At 40.5% G+C, this 19,380-nt stretch overlaps 1 protein-coding gene across 3 annotated transcripts in view; it reads right to left on the bottom strand.

Annotated features, from left to right (window-relative positions):
* BCHE (butyrylcholinesterase) overlaps window positions 1–8,586 on the bottom strand; it is a 50,949-nt gene extending 42,363 nt beyond the window's left edge. Inside the window, exon 1 of one of the 3 annotated variants that reach the window (XM_072344637.1) lies at window positions 8,521–8,586. The gene's annotated coding sequence lies outside the window, so the exon portion shown is untranslated. Of the gene's footprint in view, window positions 1–2,094; window positions 2,117–5,493; window positions 5,565–8,520 lie in introns of those variants that run through there. The other 2 variants (XM_072344636.1, XM_072344638.1) reach the window with 2 other exon arrangements.
* Window positions 8,587–19,380: the final 10,794 nt, after the last annotated feature.

Here is a 19,380-nt window from a genome sequence, read left to right as displayed (position 1 = left end):
TTCAGTGAGTCTGAAGCAACATAAAGTAGATACAGCTTACATTTTTCCCTCTTATACTCAAAAAAATTCTGGGTCCATGCTGCAGCTGAGGATAATGCATTGCTACTGCAATGAATGAATGGTATTTAGCATGAAAAAAAGCCACAACAACCACCTTTAAACTGCAAATGAAGTCTGACAGATTAGAGTCATACCATGGATTTAGGCAGACTTTCAATCTGGAAACAAATGGGATACAGTTCATTTTCTAGTAAATATAACCAATTATGAAAAATGGAAGATGAAGACTCATGAACCTATCACCACAAACATTAACTCAGTGATAGCTGCTTCACTCAAAACAGAAAGCTAACCAACTCAATGAAAATGTTTGCTTATTCTTCATAAGCAGCCAGAAATAGCTGCTAGCATGTTGCAGGTGGCTGTTATTAAGAGGATAAATCCAATACAAAATGTAGTTGCTGTTCCACATTCCCACAACTTTGAATTTTCACCCACATAATAGAAAACAAGGAAAATATTCAAAAGTAACGTAGCAGGAATGTTCTCTAGGCAGCAGGAGCTTTAAAATGTGTTTTACACATTTAAAAGCAGCTTTACTCCCAGTTCTGCCTCATTTTGGACCAGCAACAAGCAGCATGGCCCTTTCAACTCTACAGAATCTCAAAAGCTGAAAAACTGCTATGGTCACACCAATTAGAGAAATCTGACTCAGTTATCCAAAGCACATCTATGAAGAAAAACAGACTAAGAACAATGAATACTTACAATATAGAATATAAATTAATATTCAGTTCTACAAAAAATAGTTGGCATTATGGTATATTGCATATTCAGGTATCATGGCAGAAGGTATTGGCAGAAAAAGTTGAACATTTCAGTTGTGGTGTCAGTTGATTAAGCAATGATATTAAAAAAATATATCAATTCTCTTATACCAGTGTGTATTGATTACTATGAATATGTAATATTTTCACGTACTTTATGCTGCCTACTGTATGGCCACCTAAAAATATCTTCTTGTTCCAAAATTGAGATTGGAAAGTTTCCCAGCTCATTTGCTCTTTTGAGAGCACAGTGAGTTATTGCATTTTACTTCTAGTTGTGCATTGCACAAGTTATATATATAGCATTCGCCTTTAATTCACAGTGTGAGATTAGCAGCTGTGAAGTCTGGAAATTTCCCATAGAGGAACTGATGGAAGTCAATATTTGATTTCCACCTAGACAGAAATTCAGATGTTATCCATGATATTAATTGGTATCAATGGGTATACCTAAAAATTTTATGATACCTACAGCGACATAAAAAACACCTATATTTTTCAGTATCTCCTTTTTTCTTTTTATTAATAATAAAGATATAAATAAATTGATGAAGGCTATACTGAAAACACAGGTTCATTTTGTTAGAACTTTGGCAACACCATTGCCTAAGATTCTTCAGTATTACTCAGCTGTTAAGAACACGGTTTAGTTAAGCTACAAGGTTTACTAACCATAATAACCCAAAAGCATGCATTTGCTGGAGCAAACTAATATCTTTTGCCCATTTTTTCTTTCCTTCTGAACATGTTTTTATGAAATCCTTAGAATCCCTGGGACTTTCTGGTCCAGACACCTGAAGTTATCAGAAATCATTATATGTTATTTCACTAATTACCTGAATATAGTCTTGTTATTTATTGCCCATTCTGCTTCTCATGGAAGAGCATTTGGCAATCACAGCCATTTGTAATTAGAACTCTTACTTCCAATTCCAGATTAGATGTATATATTTATAAGTTTACTTACATGCATTATCACTCCCTCCTGCATTAATATCACTCTTTCAACTCCTGGATATTTATTATGAAATTTCTAAGAAACACACACCTACTTCAGATATATTCTTTTTCTAGGTAAGCCAACCAAATTCAACCTGTTTGTTTTTTGGAGAGATAATAAACATTTACTTTCTCCTCATCACCCAAGTAAGAATTGTGGAAAATGCAGTAATGGCAGCAGAAAAGCAAGGTCTTACGCTGCAGCAAGTGAGGATTTGCTCAAATGCAACAGCTGTGAGCATAAACTCAAAGGAAAGAAGCCGCTTACCTTTGGAAGGCCTCAGGTATGCAGGGACCTCCAAAAGGATAACCTTGATTTCATTGCCAACCCTTAAATAAGGTCTGGGAAGGGGTGGATCCTGGCTCCAGCCCTTACAGTCACTCAGATGCATTGCAGTGTACACACCTGAGCTCCCCTGTGTTGGCCTTGCCTTCCTGCCAGGTGTTCAATCACTGCTTCAAACCGTGACTTAGTATTTCCACTGTAATTATGTACTCTGACCCTACTGGATAGCATGTTACTTGACATAGAAAATTCATTAATGTATGCAGTATTACTGGAAAGTACATCAGTATCTCGTATTATATGTCCTAATTCTGTAGAACTATTCCATCAAACCTACGCTAAATTAGCTAGAGCAATTGAATGTTACTGTTTATCCCTGAATGCATGACATGTTTTGAGTTGACTTTACAAAACAAAGTAAACTCACATAATAGTTTGAGATAAACACAGATGCAGAAATACTGGCACGTTCTCTGAGATATAAATTTTGCTTTCTGACTTCTCTCCCACATTTCCTTGGCTGCTCAGTATCACAACTCAGTATCTCATCTCTCAAAGCCATCAGCAACAGTCAGCTGTGTGCTGCAGTGTTGTTATATTCTTATTTGAAAGTGAATCCACAGTGTTTTTGGCATTGCAGAATAATATACTCAGAAGAAAAAGTATGAATTTTAATTTCAGCTACAGTCTATTACTATCCTAAAACTCCACCTTGCTTCTGTGAATCCAGGCTGATAGCGAGCAACCTATCAAGACCAATGGAGCCAAGATGTTACCAATGGGAAAAAATAAAAAATAAAAAACAAGAACAAAAACCTACACATAGAAACTATATAGAAATCACAAACACATAAAAGGACCCAAACCCACACAAGAAAATAAAATTCAGGAAACATGGAATTTGCAGCTCTTTATGACTCTTTGCAGTTTTATTACTCTGGTGAGAGAAATTAGAGATCATTGCTTCCATGGGAGAAGCTGTTGGAAAGGAGCAAAGGAAATAAAAGCAGGACAGGTGTCACCAAGTATGGCTGGAATTACCTGGATTGTACCTGCAGCACCAAAATCTAATTCGTGCTGTATTTTCATTACAGCACCATTACCAGATATTCCCCAACTTTATGATTGAAATGAGGCAGGAGAAACTGATATCCAGACTCTTACATCACCCCCCCGATCTCTGTCCCACTGCAGTGTTGTACCAAATATTTCCCCTCTGCTTGGTAGAGAGCAAATTTCTTTGTTTTGGAGCTGGTTTTCTGTGGTGGTTTTTTTTCTGTTCAGAAATCTCTTTTGTTTAATTCCACAATGACTGAAAGGATTTTCAGGGGAGAATGCCTCAAAATTAAAAGTCAGTCACTTTAAAAACAGAAAGAAAACTGCAGTCCAACTTCTGCCAGAGAAAAACAAGCACAGATATGGGGGAATAAAATGCTTAGAAATACTGTTTCTTAGAATTCACAGAAATGTAGAGATTTGCTGCTTTTCCCCAATACAAGGGTTGTGCTAGTTTAAAAGTACATGTTACTGTACAGCTGCAGAGGTGTTTATGCAAAGATTTGAAAGATGAACAGCCCACGGAGACTGGAGCTATCTGACAGACCAACCTGATGTACCTGAGATCCAGACACTGGCGGACCAAATGTATAAGATTAGATTTATCCCAGAAGGAAAAAAAGCAAAAATAAAGCTAAGCACTGCTGCAGGATCTTGAGTGTTAATCAGCCTCATTGCCTACAGCATAGGCCTCAGCACTGCATTAATAGATGATTAATCTCACCTTGCCACAGCTAAACCAAAGCCCATCTTCTGGCTTTCTTTTTGGAGGGGTGCACCTGAAATCAGAGTCATCTGGGAGAAAAGTCATGGGAGAAGGGAGAAGGTGAAAGCAGAACTCACGAGTGCTGAAGGAGAAACAGATACTCCTCAGCAGCCAGTTTCAAGCTATGGAGTATTGGGCACATTACATTAATCACTGTTATTTGTAACTGTGAGAGCTTTGGAGTATTAGTAGTATCTGGATGAACTGTGGCTAAGGATGAGCTCTGAGCAGCCTGCTATCACAGAAGCTTCCCCAGCACAGCACCCTGCAGAGGCCCTATCCTGGTAGACTTCAGTTTACAGGGTTTGCTATCTCATGGCATGACCATAGCACAAAGAAAAACACATCTGAAGTCTCAACCTTATTGCCAACAGTACATAACAGTAGTAGACATAACAGTAGCAAGAAATCAGCTGATAAGTGTTTGCTCTCCTTCTCATGTTGCACAAAGGTTGCCTGATAGTGTTATCAGTTAGTGAGATACAGCTGCAAACTGTGGTGAAAGTGCATTTCTTATGGCTGGATTTCTGATAACTGGAAAATTCCCAGTGAGAACTGAGATGAAAGCACCTGACACCTAAAACACTTCAATTCTGCCTTGATGCCCTGCTAACACCTTAAAGAGAAAGGAGCACATACAATTCCATTCCATACTAGTGAGCAGTTTTCCTCTCATTTGGTTCACTCAGTCTAACACTAATTCTCACTCCAATACAGTTTTAAGGCTGATCTTCATTGGTTTGGCCATGATTGATTTAAGAGATATCTCCCTCCCTTCCACACCAGACGCATTCCCATGGGGATGACCACACCTAAATTAGGCGCAAGCTACTTCAGAAAGGCATCTTTCTGCTTACCTGTATGCATCACAAAATCATGCAGTACACCCTCAGTGTGACATGGAAGTACCTATACATCCTTTTTTGGTTGTCCAAAATCAGCTGCATTCAGAAATACTGTAAAACTATTCAAGCGAGGTAACATCATGCAATTAACAGCTTCTTTGTTCTCCTAGAGAGTATTCTGCATTTTCGCTATTGAAGAACACATGGAAAGGACCACAAAAGTACCACTTTTAGCCATTAGCTATTACTTAGCTGTTCCTGCAGCAGCAGATTTCCAGTTTCCAACTTAGTATCTTTTGCCCACTGTCTCTGAAGAGCTTGAAGCATAGGATGGGGTACGCACAGCTTTTCCTAGCTTTGGGTGTAAGGCAGTTCATTTCACCAAGTGACACTGTGTATTTGCAGGACTGGTGCCATTTCATGTACCCTCCAGCTGGTCTGGGGTCACTGTGGGAGGGGCTGTAGTGAGCTTCCAGGATTTGAGGTAAGGACCAAACCCTCACTGGCACAGCTCCCCAGCCTGCCCACTGCAACATCAGAACTACGATGCTGTTTCTGACCAATTGGTAAAAAAAATAAGGGTGGAGGGAGAGGCATTTATTTCTCCCTTTGCTCAAACCTCCCTGCCTGCTCAAATCAGAATTTCCACCTCTCCCATTTCATTGTTTCTTAACTTTAAAAAAAACAAACAAACAAACACCAGAAAAGACCAACCTCAAGAGCTGATTTCCTCTCTTGCTGCTCCTTTCTTTTTTCCCCAGAAAAGCTTTCTCAGGCTGATCAAGGATTTCTAAGTAGCCAAGCTCCTTATATCCCACAAGTGTTGTTTCACCTGGCCTGCTGTCAGATAAGCAGCTGGTTCAGGAGCCAGGAACTTCACATAACTCACAAAGTATGCTACTTTTTAAATGTAAATAATGTACTTAATTAATAACGCTTTGGGAAACACCTTAAGGTAACACACTGCTGCTTGACTTTGATCACCCATCTGTGCATTTCCCACTTTGCCAAAATCTTTACCTCTTGCAGTGAGATTTTAGCTGCCGATATGAAAGGAAGCTCACACACTCACACCAGTGAAAGAGCAGGTTGCTATAATGCTCATGAATCCACTGAGCAAAACACAATCATCATTCACTGCAAACTACAAAGGTATGTTTGCAGTAGAGGCAGACACAGCCACACCAGCCTTGGGTTAGCTAATTTGGTTAACAATTAACAGATGGCAGGAGGAATGGTGATTGTAAGACTTCTCAAGGATAGGGATACACAGACAAGTGTGGGTCTTCCAGCTCCTCCCAACTTGTTTTCTAATTGTAATGCTGTGCTGCTTGGTCTTCACTGCTACCTTTTGTTCTGGTACAGGGAAATGGTTCTTAGAATGACTAACTCATGAAGAAAGCAGGCTGGGATTCTTGAGTTGGTATTTCCATTGAGTTATACAGAATGTAAGAACACACAGCTTGGTTTACATAAGTTATAAATAAACATCATTGCACCTAAGGAGCACTTTGCAGATGCCAACCATGTATTACTTCACTGAAATAGACTACTTGCGTTGTTCATTCTGATTATTACCTATGGTCACTGAGTCCATGGCATTTCACCTATGAACATTAGATGCATTATTCCATATACATTAAGATAGCTCTGCCTTTCCGTGTTGTAACATGTAAACATAATTTACCCACATACCATAAGACTTCACTGGCAGTTTTGATCCTTGGCCTATTTGTATAGTAATCATTAACTAACTTAATTTCCAAGTACTGTCAACCTAGTTCACGTTACATTTTTACACAGGGTATTTCTGGTATGATAAAACGATGTGTATTACAAGTCAAGGTTGTTTTTGTCCAACCCAACCAGCTATGTTAATTCTAAATTCACTGTGTTACAAGAACCAGAATAAATGTTTTCCAAGTAGAAGAACAAATCTGGCAAGGAATAAAACACGATCATCCCTATAAAAGCATAAAACAAGTGTGCAGAAATACAAAATTTACGTTTTGAAAAGTGACAGAACTTCTTACCGTTTGTTGTTGATGTATTTTTTCCCCTCCCTTTTTGAGTTTATTTTCAATCATTACCAGTCCTAGTCCTTAATCTGTTTAATTACAGGCAATGTATGAATTTACCTGAGGATAAACTACAAGCACAAGGACTGCAGCAAATGATAAACTGCTTTTCTAAATAAAGATAAAAGACTGTAATCTTAATCAGACTGTGGAGAAAGTAGAGAGACTACGTGACCAAAAGATGCAAAGAGTATTCATTTTTAAGAGCAATTTAACCAATGCTATTTCTGCATCTCCTGATATAGGCTTTAAAATACATGCAACTTGCACAGGAAACTTCTGGAAGAAGATACTTGTTTTTTTTCTAGGTCTGATAATTCATAGCAGTGTAAGAAATAAAGAAGAATAATTACACCGTGCATTTCAGTAGCTGGCATTCAATCTGATTTTTAAGAGTCCTAAACTGTACCACTTCCATCTCTTCTATTATTCAGCAGTTTAATTTGCTGCATTTCCTGATATATACATCAAACATCTCTCATCCTGTGCTGTGTATTCCCTTTATTTGTAACTTTTTTTTTCTATTTCAGCAGAACCCTTTGAATTCCTTTGCTTAATCTTTTCTTTTGCCAAATTCCATTAATATTTCTAATCAATTCCTTTTAATTTCACTGTCCTTGTTGACTCTAGAATAAGCATGATTACCTATTTTATTAGGATTCTATTTACACCTTTTTCTAGATTGCTATCGAAGATGGAAACCTAGCCCATGTTACCAATGGGTGCATTCCTCCCCTGGATATTTCCAACCATCTTATTACACAGCTTTTTTTTTTTTTATCATAACTTGTTAAATTTGCCATTTGACCAATATTCAATCCTCATACAATTGTCTCCAGCAATGCTGACCAAAATTAATTTTTCCATTAGGATTTCATGAGACATTCTGAAATGCTTTTCTGAAATCCATTTATCTGTCAGTGCTACCCCATTTTTCTCCCTCTGTCTAAAGCTCATTCCTTCAAGCGAACGTATCAAACTCGTTCTTTATGCAAAACATTTTTAATTCTGGGATTTTTTGTTTGTTTGTTTTACATTTAAATCTAGATAAGGAAAATAAAATATTTTCATATCATTACAAATCTAGTTGCTTCTCTTTGCTCACTGACAACAGTCACAAAACAGTCAGTTTTGGTTGTATTAACTCATTGTGTTCTGGATCTGTGCTCATTACAAATAAGGTTAGGGGTTTTTTTGTGATTAAAGAGACATTAGCTTTCTATGATCCGGAATGTATCAGTCATGTCTAAGTCAGTGGCAAATTCCCAATCACTAGGAATGAGCTTCAAATTAATCAATTGAGCATATAAATTGTTTCTTCCTTCATTCTAAGGGATTTTTACCAAAATTATGCTTTATATTCAAACTTCTATCAATTCAAGGGAACCGAAAATCACATCTGAATCTATGTGTCACAGGTTAGCCTAAAATCTACCTGCACCCATGACAGGGGGGCAGTCGGCCCGCAGGCCGCTGGCCCAGAAGGAAAAGAAAAACAGGGAAAAGGAAATAAATACAGCGGCAGCGATCTAAGGAGGCACACTTATTTACTAAATACTATATCGGAATACAGAATAACACAATATAATGCAATATAATTGGAATTAAGGCTAATGAATCATGTAAAATAGGAGAGAGTGAGTCCCGAAACTGAGAGGCCTACTGTAACTCTAGGCGAAACGGCTGGAACGCTCCCACACGGCTCTCCCCCTGGCTGGCAGGATCCAAGAGAACGAGTCCAGCAATGAAGTGAGATTATATAGAGTCCTGGTCATATGACTGACCGTGGTGCTCCCTGGGACATGTAGTCTTCTTTTGTGAGCAGCAGATTCGTCAAAATTATCTATGCTTAACATGATGTTATGATGTGGAATACTGATAGCAAAATTACAAAATTGCAAAACCATGACATTCCACCCCTTATTCTACATCATTACATTATGCTTATTATACACACACACACATATATATAGTCGTGAGCAATCAGCAACCTTATTTTCTTAACAATTTATATCTATTTTCATGCAAATCTTTAGGCTGAAAATAAAACTCCGTAACTTAACACACTATTATTTGCTAAGTCGAGGAAATGGCAAAACTGCCAGAAAGAGGAACATGGTGGAGGGAAGAAAGGGAGAAAGGCAGCACTAGCAGGGCGTCCCCCACGTCAAGGTGCACTCATCCTTTCCCTAAGCTACAGGGCCACTGCACAGAGGACTTCTTGGGACTGTCCTCCTCTGTCTCCATCACTGGATGTCAGGGCAGGAGCCCAGAGCATAAGCAGAGGGGAGAAGCAGACCAGCATCACTGCTGGTGGTATGGCCATCCTCCAAGTCATCTGTTCCGTCCAGTGGAACAGAAGCATCAAGGAGAGGCTCATCAAGAAACTCCCCAGCAGGTGATCACTGTATCACAGTATCGTGCGAGTTGGAAGGGACCATAGAGATCATCGAGTCCAACTCCCAGGATTCGAGCCTTCTGTGTAGCAGAGCGGCACTTCTACCACTTGTGCCACAGGCGGGGATTCGAACCCAGGCCTCCGGTGTTGCAAGCGGCAATTCTACCACCGCGCCACCGGGGCACACGATTGTGCCAGCAGCCTCACATCCTGGCCTGGAGAGTTCAGCTCCAAACCCTCATAGGGGAACAGTGAACCCAGGCCTCGTGGCTGCGGGATGACCCCCCTCACTGCGGGGTGGCTCACTTGGCACATCCACACCATCCTCACCATGAGCTCCTGCTTCTTGCCCAGGTGACAGGGATAGGAGTGGAACTGCTGGGGCAGTGTCTGGAGTACCATTCCTCCATAGAACTTGCTTCTCCAGCCCTAATATGGTATTTCGGGCGATAGCATGGGGTACTGGTACTGCGTATGTTTCAAGCCACCCAGTGGTTGCCTCCACCATGGTGAGCACATAACGCTTACCATTGCGAGATCATGGCAAGGTGATATAATCAATCTACCATGCCTCCCCATATTTATATTTTTGCCATCGCCCTTCCCCCCAAAAAGTTTTCATCCTCTTGGCTTGTTTAATTATGGCGCATATTTCACAGTCATGAATGACCTGAGCAGTAGCATGCATAATTAAGTCCACCCCTCGGTCTCTGGACCACTTATATGTTGCATCTCTTGCTTGATGATCTAAAGTCTCATGGGCCCACCGAGCTAGGAATAATTCACCTTTGTTCTGCCAGTCTAAGTCTATTTGAGCCACCTCAATTTTGGCAGCTCGATTGACCTAATGGTTGTTTTGATGTTCTTCAGTAGCCTTACTCTTAGGCACGTGAGCATCTACATGGCGCACCTTTACAACAATGTTTCTTATTTGGGCAGCAATGTCTTTCCACAGTTCAGCAGCCCAAATAGGTTTACCTCTTCGTCGTTGCCAGTTGTTTTGTTCCCACTGCTGCAACCACCCCCATAAGGCATTTTCCACCATCCATGAGTCAGTATAAAGATGAAGCATTGGCCACCTCTCCCGTTCAGCCACATCTAAGGCCACCCCTCATGCCGGACAGCCGGGCCTCCAGTGGGCTGGATGGGGGCAGTGCAGTTCTCCTGCCCCATGGCCATAGCGGTGGGCGCCTGCTCAGCCTGGGAGCGCACCAACCCCTTCCAGATATGGAACAGACCCACCGGGAGAGCTGAGACCGGTGTTGTCCACTTGGGGTTGCGCTGCTCCGCTACAGGCTGCCTCGTCTGGGCTCGGGAAGGAGCCTTGCTCTGACCGGAGGTTGTTACACTCGGACTGGAGGGCGTCGTGCTCGGACTGGAGGGCGTCGTGCTCGGACTGGAGGGCGTCACGCTCGGACTGGAGGGTGTCACACTCGGACTGGAGGGTGTCACACTCGGACCGAAGGGCATCTCGCTCAGACCGAAGGGCGTCTCGCTCAGACTGGGGTGTGTCTTGCCTGGACCAGAGGGCATCAAGTTCGGACCGGAGGGTGTCACGCTGATATAGGAGGTCATTTCTCTCAGCTCTGAGACTCTCCATCTCAGTTCTGAGACTCTCTATCTCAGCTTCAGAAACTTTTTCCCTCTCTGCCTTTTCAGCTCTGAGACTCTCTCTCTCAGCTTCAAAATTGAATAAGGCCCAATAGGCATTAGCCAGGCCCCAAATCATTTGTGCCTCCTGAGATCTGCCTGTGCCGCAACATTCCTGCCTCAAATATGCGATCAAGCTCTCAGGATTCTTCAAGTGTTCAGGAGTAAAGTTCCATGACACTGAAGATGTCTGCCTTTTTAAAGTCTCCTCAAAGCCTCTCCACACTCCCTGCCACTCAGTATTCTCTGGTTCTGGGGAAGACTTCCTCAGAATGTTATAAATCCAGATACTGAGTGAGATTAATAAAATAACCAACAGTATGTTCAGGGAAATTAACAGTGTGGTCAAATGGGCATTCAAAAACTGCATTAAGGATTCAGGGAAGGGACGAGGAGCATACAGCACCCTGAAAAGCAGTTTTACTAGCAGTTTTAACAGAGCACACATTTTTTTTTCCTCTCTACAATAACGAGATAGCAGAGCTAAAAGTTTACAAAATATTCCGGGGTATTGGCCGTCCGCCTGGACTTTCAAGGTCAAGCTCCCAGGTGCAGAAACGTAAACTTTAGATAGCTCCTTAACGAAAAAAAAAACCTCATAGCTCTGTAAAAGCTAAAGGAACAGCAGGAAAAACAGCAGCTTTTGCAGTTCTTCCCCACTTTTGCCCCTTTTTGCCCAAATTTCTTGGCAATCTGCCCGCATTCTCCACCAATTATGTCACAGGTTAGCCTAAAATCTACCTGCACCCATGACAGGGGGGCAGTCGGCCCGCAGGCCGCTGGCCCAGAAGGAAAAGAAAAACAGGGAAAAGGAAATAAATACAGCGGCAGCGATCTAAGGAGGCACACTTATTTACTAAATACTATATCGGAATACAGAATAACACAATATAATGCAATATAATTGGAATTAAGGCTAATGAATCATGTAAAATAGGAGAGAGTGAGTCCCGAAACTGAGAGGCCTACTGTAACTCTAGGCGAAACGGCTGGAACGCTCCCACACGGCTCTCCCCCTGGCTGGCAGGATCCAAGAGAACGAGTCCAGCAATGAAGTGAGATTATATAGAGTCCTGGTCATATGACTGACCGTGGTGCTCCCTGGGACATGTAGTCTTCTTTTGTGAGCAGCAGATTCGTCAAAATTATCTATGCTTAACATGATGTTATGATGTGGAATACTGATAGCAAAATTACAAAATTGCAAAACCATGACACTATGAAAGATTTAAAGAGGCCTTTGAATAATGAAGAAAACCATTGAAATTAAAGAAACCCAATGGCTTTTATTTTATTGCAAGCATCTTTTAAGACTTGACAGCAGTTGCAGTGTTCCCCTAATTTTTGCTATAAAAAGGAAGTAAAACAAGAGTTTATTGGAGCAATACTTCATAGTGCCCTACTTCTGTAAATTGTCTTTAAGCTCTAGGGTAAGGATGGAACATTCATGTTTTTAAATTGGATACAAAAGCAGTTTCTATGCTGTGGCTGCTGTAGCATAAATTGCTACACAGAGAGTAGCAGATATGTCTAAACATAGTGATGCTCAGCAAGTTGTAATGTTTTTTTTTGGCCTCACTTTACCTGCAGCACTTATAGCTTGTGCTCCTTTTAAATGCTCTCTAATGTTTGGAAGATATAGTGCAGACCTTGAAAATGTTTTATGCTTGTAGAGGGTTGCATAACTCTCCTTGAAACAGACCCAGAACTCTCTGAGCTGTCCTAAAGTTTTAAAGTGTTTTAGCATAACTAATTTATAATATAAATTGGCTGACCAGTGCGAACCTGGATCTTACACTGCAATTTTTCACGAGGACGTAATGTTCTGCCCACAATCATGGAGAGAAAATAGTACTTATTAAACTTTCATTCAAGAGCAGCAGTGGGTCATGCGACGTGTCATGGAGGTGATGGACTTTCCACACCGTGCTGGAGAGGGACTAACTGGTGGCTCTGGCCCAGATGGGCTTAGGTAGGTAATAAGGAGCTGATGGCTTCACCATCCCCCCATCAGAGCAGTGTCAGCAGCTGAAAGAAGGTCCAAGGACTGCTCAGAGAGCAGCTGAACGTTTTGCAGGTGGTAGAAGGCTGCTCCTCTCTGTTCAATATTCCAGATGGCATCAGTAATAATTACATTTAGTGAGAAGGCAAGGAAGGGAGCTGGGCCATTAAGAAGCCCTTGTGAAAGCCATTTGAACTGACTGCTGTATGTCGCAGACAAGTACATAATGCGATGCTGAGCAATTAAATGCTGAATTAGCAATTAGACATTGAATCGAGTAGATCTCTAAAGTAGATGCCAACTGTCTTCGAAAACTCCTTCCCTTTTTGTCCCTTCATTACACTTCCTTTGTTGTTCATTATGGAACAGACTTTTACATTCTCTGTAGGAAGCAAAATACATTTTAAAGCTATTAAGTGTTAATGATCAGATTGTAAGGTCCTAAGGTCCTATTACTTTTTTTTTTTTTTTTAGCTACTCTGTACAACTTGTACAGAAGCATCTTTGAGAAGTTTGGGTGAGATTAATTGCTGTTTGCAAGAACTTATGTATGAAGATTTGCACTCTCAAAAGGTGGAAAGGCCAGTTGTTAGCTGCAAGATGAACAATGTGATCATCTGATATTTTAAATAGAGTGAGAGATTTGAAACATGAAAACAAATTAAGCCTTGCAATGGATGAGAAAGAATTACCTGCACTGCTTTAGCAACAGATGTCGTGTCTCTGAAAAGGTACTTACAAAGATGTACAGAGCTGCATCTCAATCTTACCTCCAAATTATGATAGCACTTGGAATAATTAAAACCCAGTTTTTAACAGAAGAAATGCATACGTGCACAAACAAGCATTTTGAAACAATTTTCTCTGGTTTCTGAAATTAACAAGTATAATTATTAAGTTTTAATTGGCAATTGTTTATAGGGAGAAGAATTTTGAATGTAATATAATGTTCTTATTTGCTTTAACGCTTGGGTACTAGATCTATTTTTTATTGTGAACTGATGTTATGAAACCTTGAATTTGTTGTAATGGGAAAAATGACAGTTTTCATTATTGCTATTTTCCTGCCTTAGAAAATACTGACAAACTTGTCTATCATCCTCTTCCGTTCAGAAGAGACAGGGAAATCTGGGTACAGTGGAAACTCATTATATCTTTTGAGGTAGGCAATACAGTTTTCACAGCTCCAGATCAGTACTCAGTATAAAAGTAAATGTTACAGAAAAATGTTCAGATTACTGCCTGGATTTTAAGCTACAGTAATTGTTGAATGCCTTGTAGTCAACTGCAATTTCAGCCCAGTAGATGGATTTAGGTATGTGCAAAGCTCATAGCATTATACATCATTTTTCTTGCTTTCCAACCCATCTCCAGCCATTGCATTTGTTTCAAACGCTATCAAAAATATATGAATTCCAGGCAGAACCATCAGTACATTAATCTCTTCCTACAAGAGTCAGAATGAAACTGCAGACACAGGTACCTGATGCTTTCACTGTGTTAAAAAAGTTTAGTCCAAAATAACACATAGATGATATCCTGCATTTGTTCTTTCTCTCCTTCCTTTCTTCCATCCTTCCATCCATCCTTCTTTCTATCTCTTATTTATTTCTTCCTTTCCTTCTTTCTTTCTCTATCTCTCTCCCTTCCTTCCTTTGACTTTTGTTATAAAGATTTCCCCCTAATAGGCGCATGGCAATAATAATAATAATAATACCAACATGCAGAACAGAGAGATTACCCCACTGATTTAGAGTGTCCCTTTCTGGACTTCAGTGAAGGGAAAGGTTTTCTTGAGTTCTCTGCAGAACTGGAACCAAATACTGAAGTAGATCTGGCCTCCAGATGAATCCAGTGTTTCCATGATAACAGAAGGCACTGGGATCAGCCTCAGACTACTTCCAGGTGTTTATCAGTCAGCCCTGCAGAGAGGTGGTGAATCCCTATGAAGTTCTCCTTGCTTTATACCTCCCAGGCAGTTTTACTGATACTACAAAGCATCTCAGAAGCAGTGATCCCATAGAGAAACAGATAATTTTAAGTGTGCATCATTTTTTTTCTCTTTCTGTTGCAGTATTGATTTATACGTTATGCCAAAAGTAGAAATCCAACAAAAAAAAGAACAGGAACACTGAATTCAAAAGCCTTCTGTTCTAGCATTTCTTGATTTGTGAGGTTACCTATAGAGCTTTAAATTTCCTCATGTGGGTTTTGTGGGTTTTTTTATGTATTTTCAGTTTGTTTTGTTGTTCTTTGTTTTGCCCTTCAGAATTATCTTCCATTACAATATTATGTTCTACTTTTTCTTCCCACTGCATCCTAACCCCTTCGATGCACACATTTCCCAGTACTCTGTAATGCAGGGTCATTGGATACTGAGGGTAATGTATTTTAGTGTATGAATTCACATTATTTACTGCATGTTTTTCAAAACAAAGGTGTTGCTCCTAAGTAGATGGGGAAAAAACTGTTTTTACATGAGCCACATCCAGGTGCTGCCCTGGTCCTTTGTCCATAGGAGAGCTGCATTGCCTCCTAGCATGCACTACTGAGTGTCCATTTAATACTGAAACCACCAGCATACAACTTGAAAGAGGGGATAAAAAAACAAAGTAATGCATGACTTGAGGGGAAGCTGGAAAGAAGGAAGGATGTGTGCTTTGCTGATAGTTTAACATTAGAGAAACTAAGTAAAAAGCTGTTACCTTATCTGTGAACCTGCCGTGAAGGGTGATGCGAATTGGCAGGCAGATCACAGCTATTTGCTAAACACTAAACCTCAGGAACAGGTTGCTGGGTTCTAGTTTTTGTAGAGGTTCATGCTGTGGTGACTGAGTATCCTTTACTTCCGTACCCACAGATGCCTTTATTTAATCTTCTCTGTAACTCTGCAAGATCTTGCTTTACCTTCTGTCTCTATATCTCTTTCCTTTTTGCAAAATGTCTCTGAAATTTTGGTAGACATCTCCCTGTTAAGGTATGACCTTCTGCCTTTACCTTCACTGCTCCTCCCTCCTTTCATCACCTACAAATGTCCGCTTCACTCCACTACTTCTGCCCTTCCAAGCTTTGGCTGCTTTTTGTTTCTGCATACCATCCTAGTTCTTGATCCTTCCATGGTCACTATTCCCAAACCTCCCTTTGAAGCCCTTTAACTCATATCAGGAGTTTCCCATGGTGTTCAGATGAGGAGGAGGACCAGAGAGAGCTCTTTTTTCCCTTGTTGCCTCTTACCCTAATGGACTTGCCAGCAACATATTAACATTGAAGAAAAAACCCTGATCAAGTGTGGAAATGTGCTGCTCATTTTGAACATGAACAGAGTAATTAGTAAATGGGAGGTGAGGGAGGGGACAGAGTAGAAATGAACTGTCAGGTGCTTTAACATCTTGTCTCAATTTCTAACAGGTGTCTTTGTGCACACCAGGACTTCAGAAACTTGTTAAAGAGCCAAATTTGGATTTGGGAACTATTTTTCAAGGATTTCCCTAAATTAAATAGATTTGTATCACACTAAAAGAAAAATAAAATCCTGCACTAGTTTACCATGACTAGAAATGCTGCCTTAAAAGGTCCTGAAAGTACCAATTACTGTCATTTCTGACTAATGCTATCCAAATGAAATGTAACTGATTTCATTCCCTGCATCATAGTACTGCACAACTTCTGATGGGCGAATAGTCAGCTGAAAAGGGCTCTAAGTGGTTCTGAATCATATGGTGTAAGCATTTGTTTGCCTATATATTCATATCCATATCTATATTTACAACTAACTCCAAGCTGACCTCTGAATTCCAACACACTGAAGAGATGTTTCATCATAAAACTGCCCTGAAAAGATTTCCACTTTAACTCACAAATATCTGAGATATTTTGCAAGCCAGATATCAACCAGACAGGGAGGGCATAGAGAGCACCCTCCTCATTATTTGCTTTCATCATAACAACCAGTTGAAAGTGAGCCCTTCCAGTAAGAGATTTCAAGCCATAGCAACGGCAAGTGAGCCACACAGGAGCACAGCAAGATGCACACAAACCTTGTCCTATAGCCTGGTGGTTTGCTCCTACATGTCTTCTTAGATATGTTTTCTGCCCTAAGTGTGGCAACGAGTAAAAATCCTTATATAAATGTAACTGGGTGTCAGCTTCATTTCCAGTTAAGATTCTCTGTTAATTAAAAACTACTTTACATTGAGCTGCAAAGAACAAGTCAAAAAAACATAAGCCCAAGACACGCACTGTCAGTCCCCATAGATTTAAATTTAATTAAATGAGAAAACTGCATGACTTCTTTAGTTCACACCAAGGATTACCAGAGCTATCCTGTGAATGTATTTTTTGTAAGTCATGAGCTCAGCTTGGAATATTGTTTTATCATTAATTCTGCCAGTCTTTCCCCTGTAGATCTAGTATCTAAAGTGCCACGTTGCCGTGATGAAAAAACAAGGCCTTAGCCACATGCTAAATGCATCCTGAGGATGTAGCCAGTGTAATCACACCATTTATCCATTTATTAGCACAGCACACCAGCTGGCTGGGATGTGAAACTTGATGCTAAGACAATACTACTTTGAGAGGTGCTGAGCAGCTGCTGCTGCCTGCAATCACACTTTTCATTCCATAACACCTAACAGGGATGTTTCCTCCCTTTGAAACCATACCCACAGCTACACAAAGCAGTGCCAGTGGGACACTTGCACTTCCCTTTCTGCTTGTTTCTGCATTCTCCACAACATGGGAAAACTCTACACCAGCTCCCAGTAAATCTGAAGTTTTGCCCATGAGAAAGAACTGGGTGTTTCTTCCTAACCCCTGCAAATAATTTGCTGTCCTTCATAGCGTGGAATTTTTCAGCCAACATTTTATCTCATCTGTCTCTCAGAACCATCAACTCAAACACAACGTCTATGAGAACTCTTTTGTTTTTTTGCCAGCTTTACTATTTGTAGGTTTTCTGTTCTCCAAGATAAATTAGGAAATAAATGAACTTGCAGACAAAGTTGAGAATACACTGCACTATAGCAGTAATGCACAAAGATGATCATGAAAATGCCATCAGCATCTTTGCCATATATATTCCTGTTAACATTATGTTTCTGAAAAGTAGCTTGTATTGCTGGGGAGGGGGAAAAAGAGGCCAAGGAAAACTGGAGGCAAAAGAGAGACTCAGAACTGCACATACCTCCCTACTGTCACCCAAAAGGGCATTGTTGCCTTTGAAATTGCTGAATTCCTTCAGTGTGAGGAGCCATTCTTCCATGCAAATTTGACTTTCTGAGACAAAATTCATGTGTTCATGAATTTTAACATAAACAAAATCAGATCCTTCCAGTTTTTAAGATCTCTCTTCACTGTGTTTCTTTGGGGGGTAAGGGGAGACTGAGCAAAGGGTAAGCTGCAGCACACTGCTACCTGAGGTTTCATCTTAAGCTGAATCTTATCCTCTCTGCTCTGAAGAGATCATATTTATAACTGAGACCTGAGAGACAGAGACCAAACACATGCCTGGAGCACATCTATTCCATTTCTCTAAGAGAAAAATAATACAAAGCATCAAGATTAACCCTTCCACCTCCCAACCGGCTTCACTGAATTTACAGAAGTATGTGTAAACTAATCACTAATAATAGTCTTCAATCAAAACTAATCACTAATAATAGTCTTCTCTGTTAAGGCACTGCTTGCATATCCTTCTGAAGCTGCCTAAGCAGTTGTCCCTGCTTTGTTGCTTAGACAGGAGCACAGAGGGTGCAGAGCTCCCTCCTCTTTCTGCAGCTCAGTACTGACAGACCTTCTGGAGCATGGTGGCTCTTGCTCCATACCAATTAGACTCAGCAGATATTCAGGCCAAGGTGACCTGTCAGAGGAGTTCAGAAAGGATTCCTGCAAAGCAGCATTTGCAGGAGGTAACAAGCATATCTGCTTGCATCAGTTCTGTCCTGTGTGTTCTTTGGTCACAGAAGTGAGTTTTTAGCACAGGTATTTTGAAGGAAAGCTGATTCTGCAGGGTCCCTCCCAGATTGTTACTCATGTAGGTCTGGTAACTAATGAAGCTGATGCACCACAAATGCCATCTGCCATTTCGGAACTGACACCTGCCCTGCATGTAGTTCTGAGCGTCTCATATGGTAATGCCAGAACGACATTCCGGCTTTTAATTTCCACCATCCATCACTTTCTCTCCCAATCCAATTCAAACACAGCACCTCTTCTAGTTAGATATTCTTGTACATACATCGCTCCATAGCCATGGTAACATCCAGGGATATGCTCTGGGAATTACAAATGTAGAATCTATGAATATTTTGGGGAAGAAGCATAACTTCACAGCATCACTCTGAATTTTGCTAGACAGGAAGTAGCTTCAATTAATCTTATCACTGCAATGTAAGAGAACGCATATCTCTCCTACTTGAAACTAAAACTCTGGATGAATAACTACACTTTTAAGGTATATTTGCTCTAAAGTAAAA

Source organism: Excalfactoria chinensis, chromosome 9 (genome assembly GCF_039878825.1).
Source record: "Excalfactoria chinensis isolate bCotChi1 chromosome 9, bCotChi1.hap2, whole genome shotgun sequence".
Classification (NCBI taxonomy): Eukaryota; Metazoa; Chordata; class Aves; order Galliformes; family Phasianidae; genus Excalfactoria; species Excalfactoria chinensis.
The sequence above is the reverse complement of the archived record's forward strand: the minus strand, read 5'-3'. Positions and strand labels throughout refer to the sequence as shown.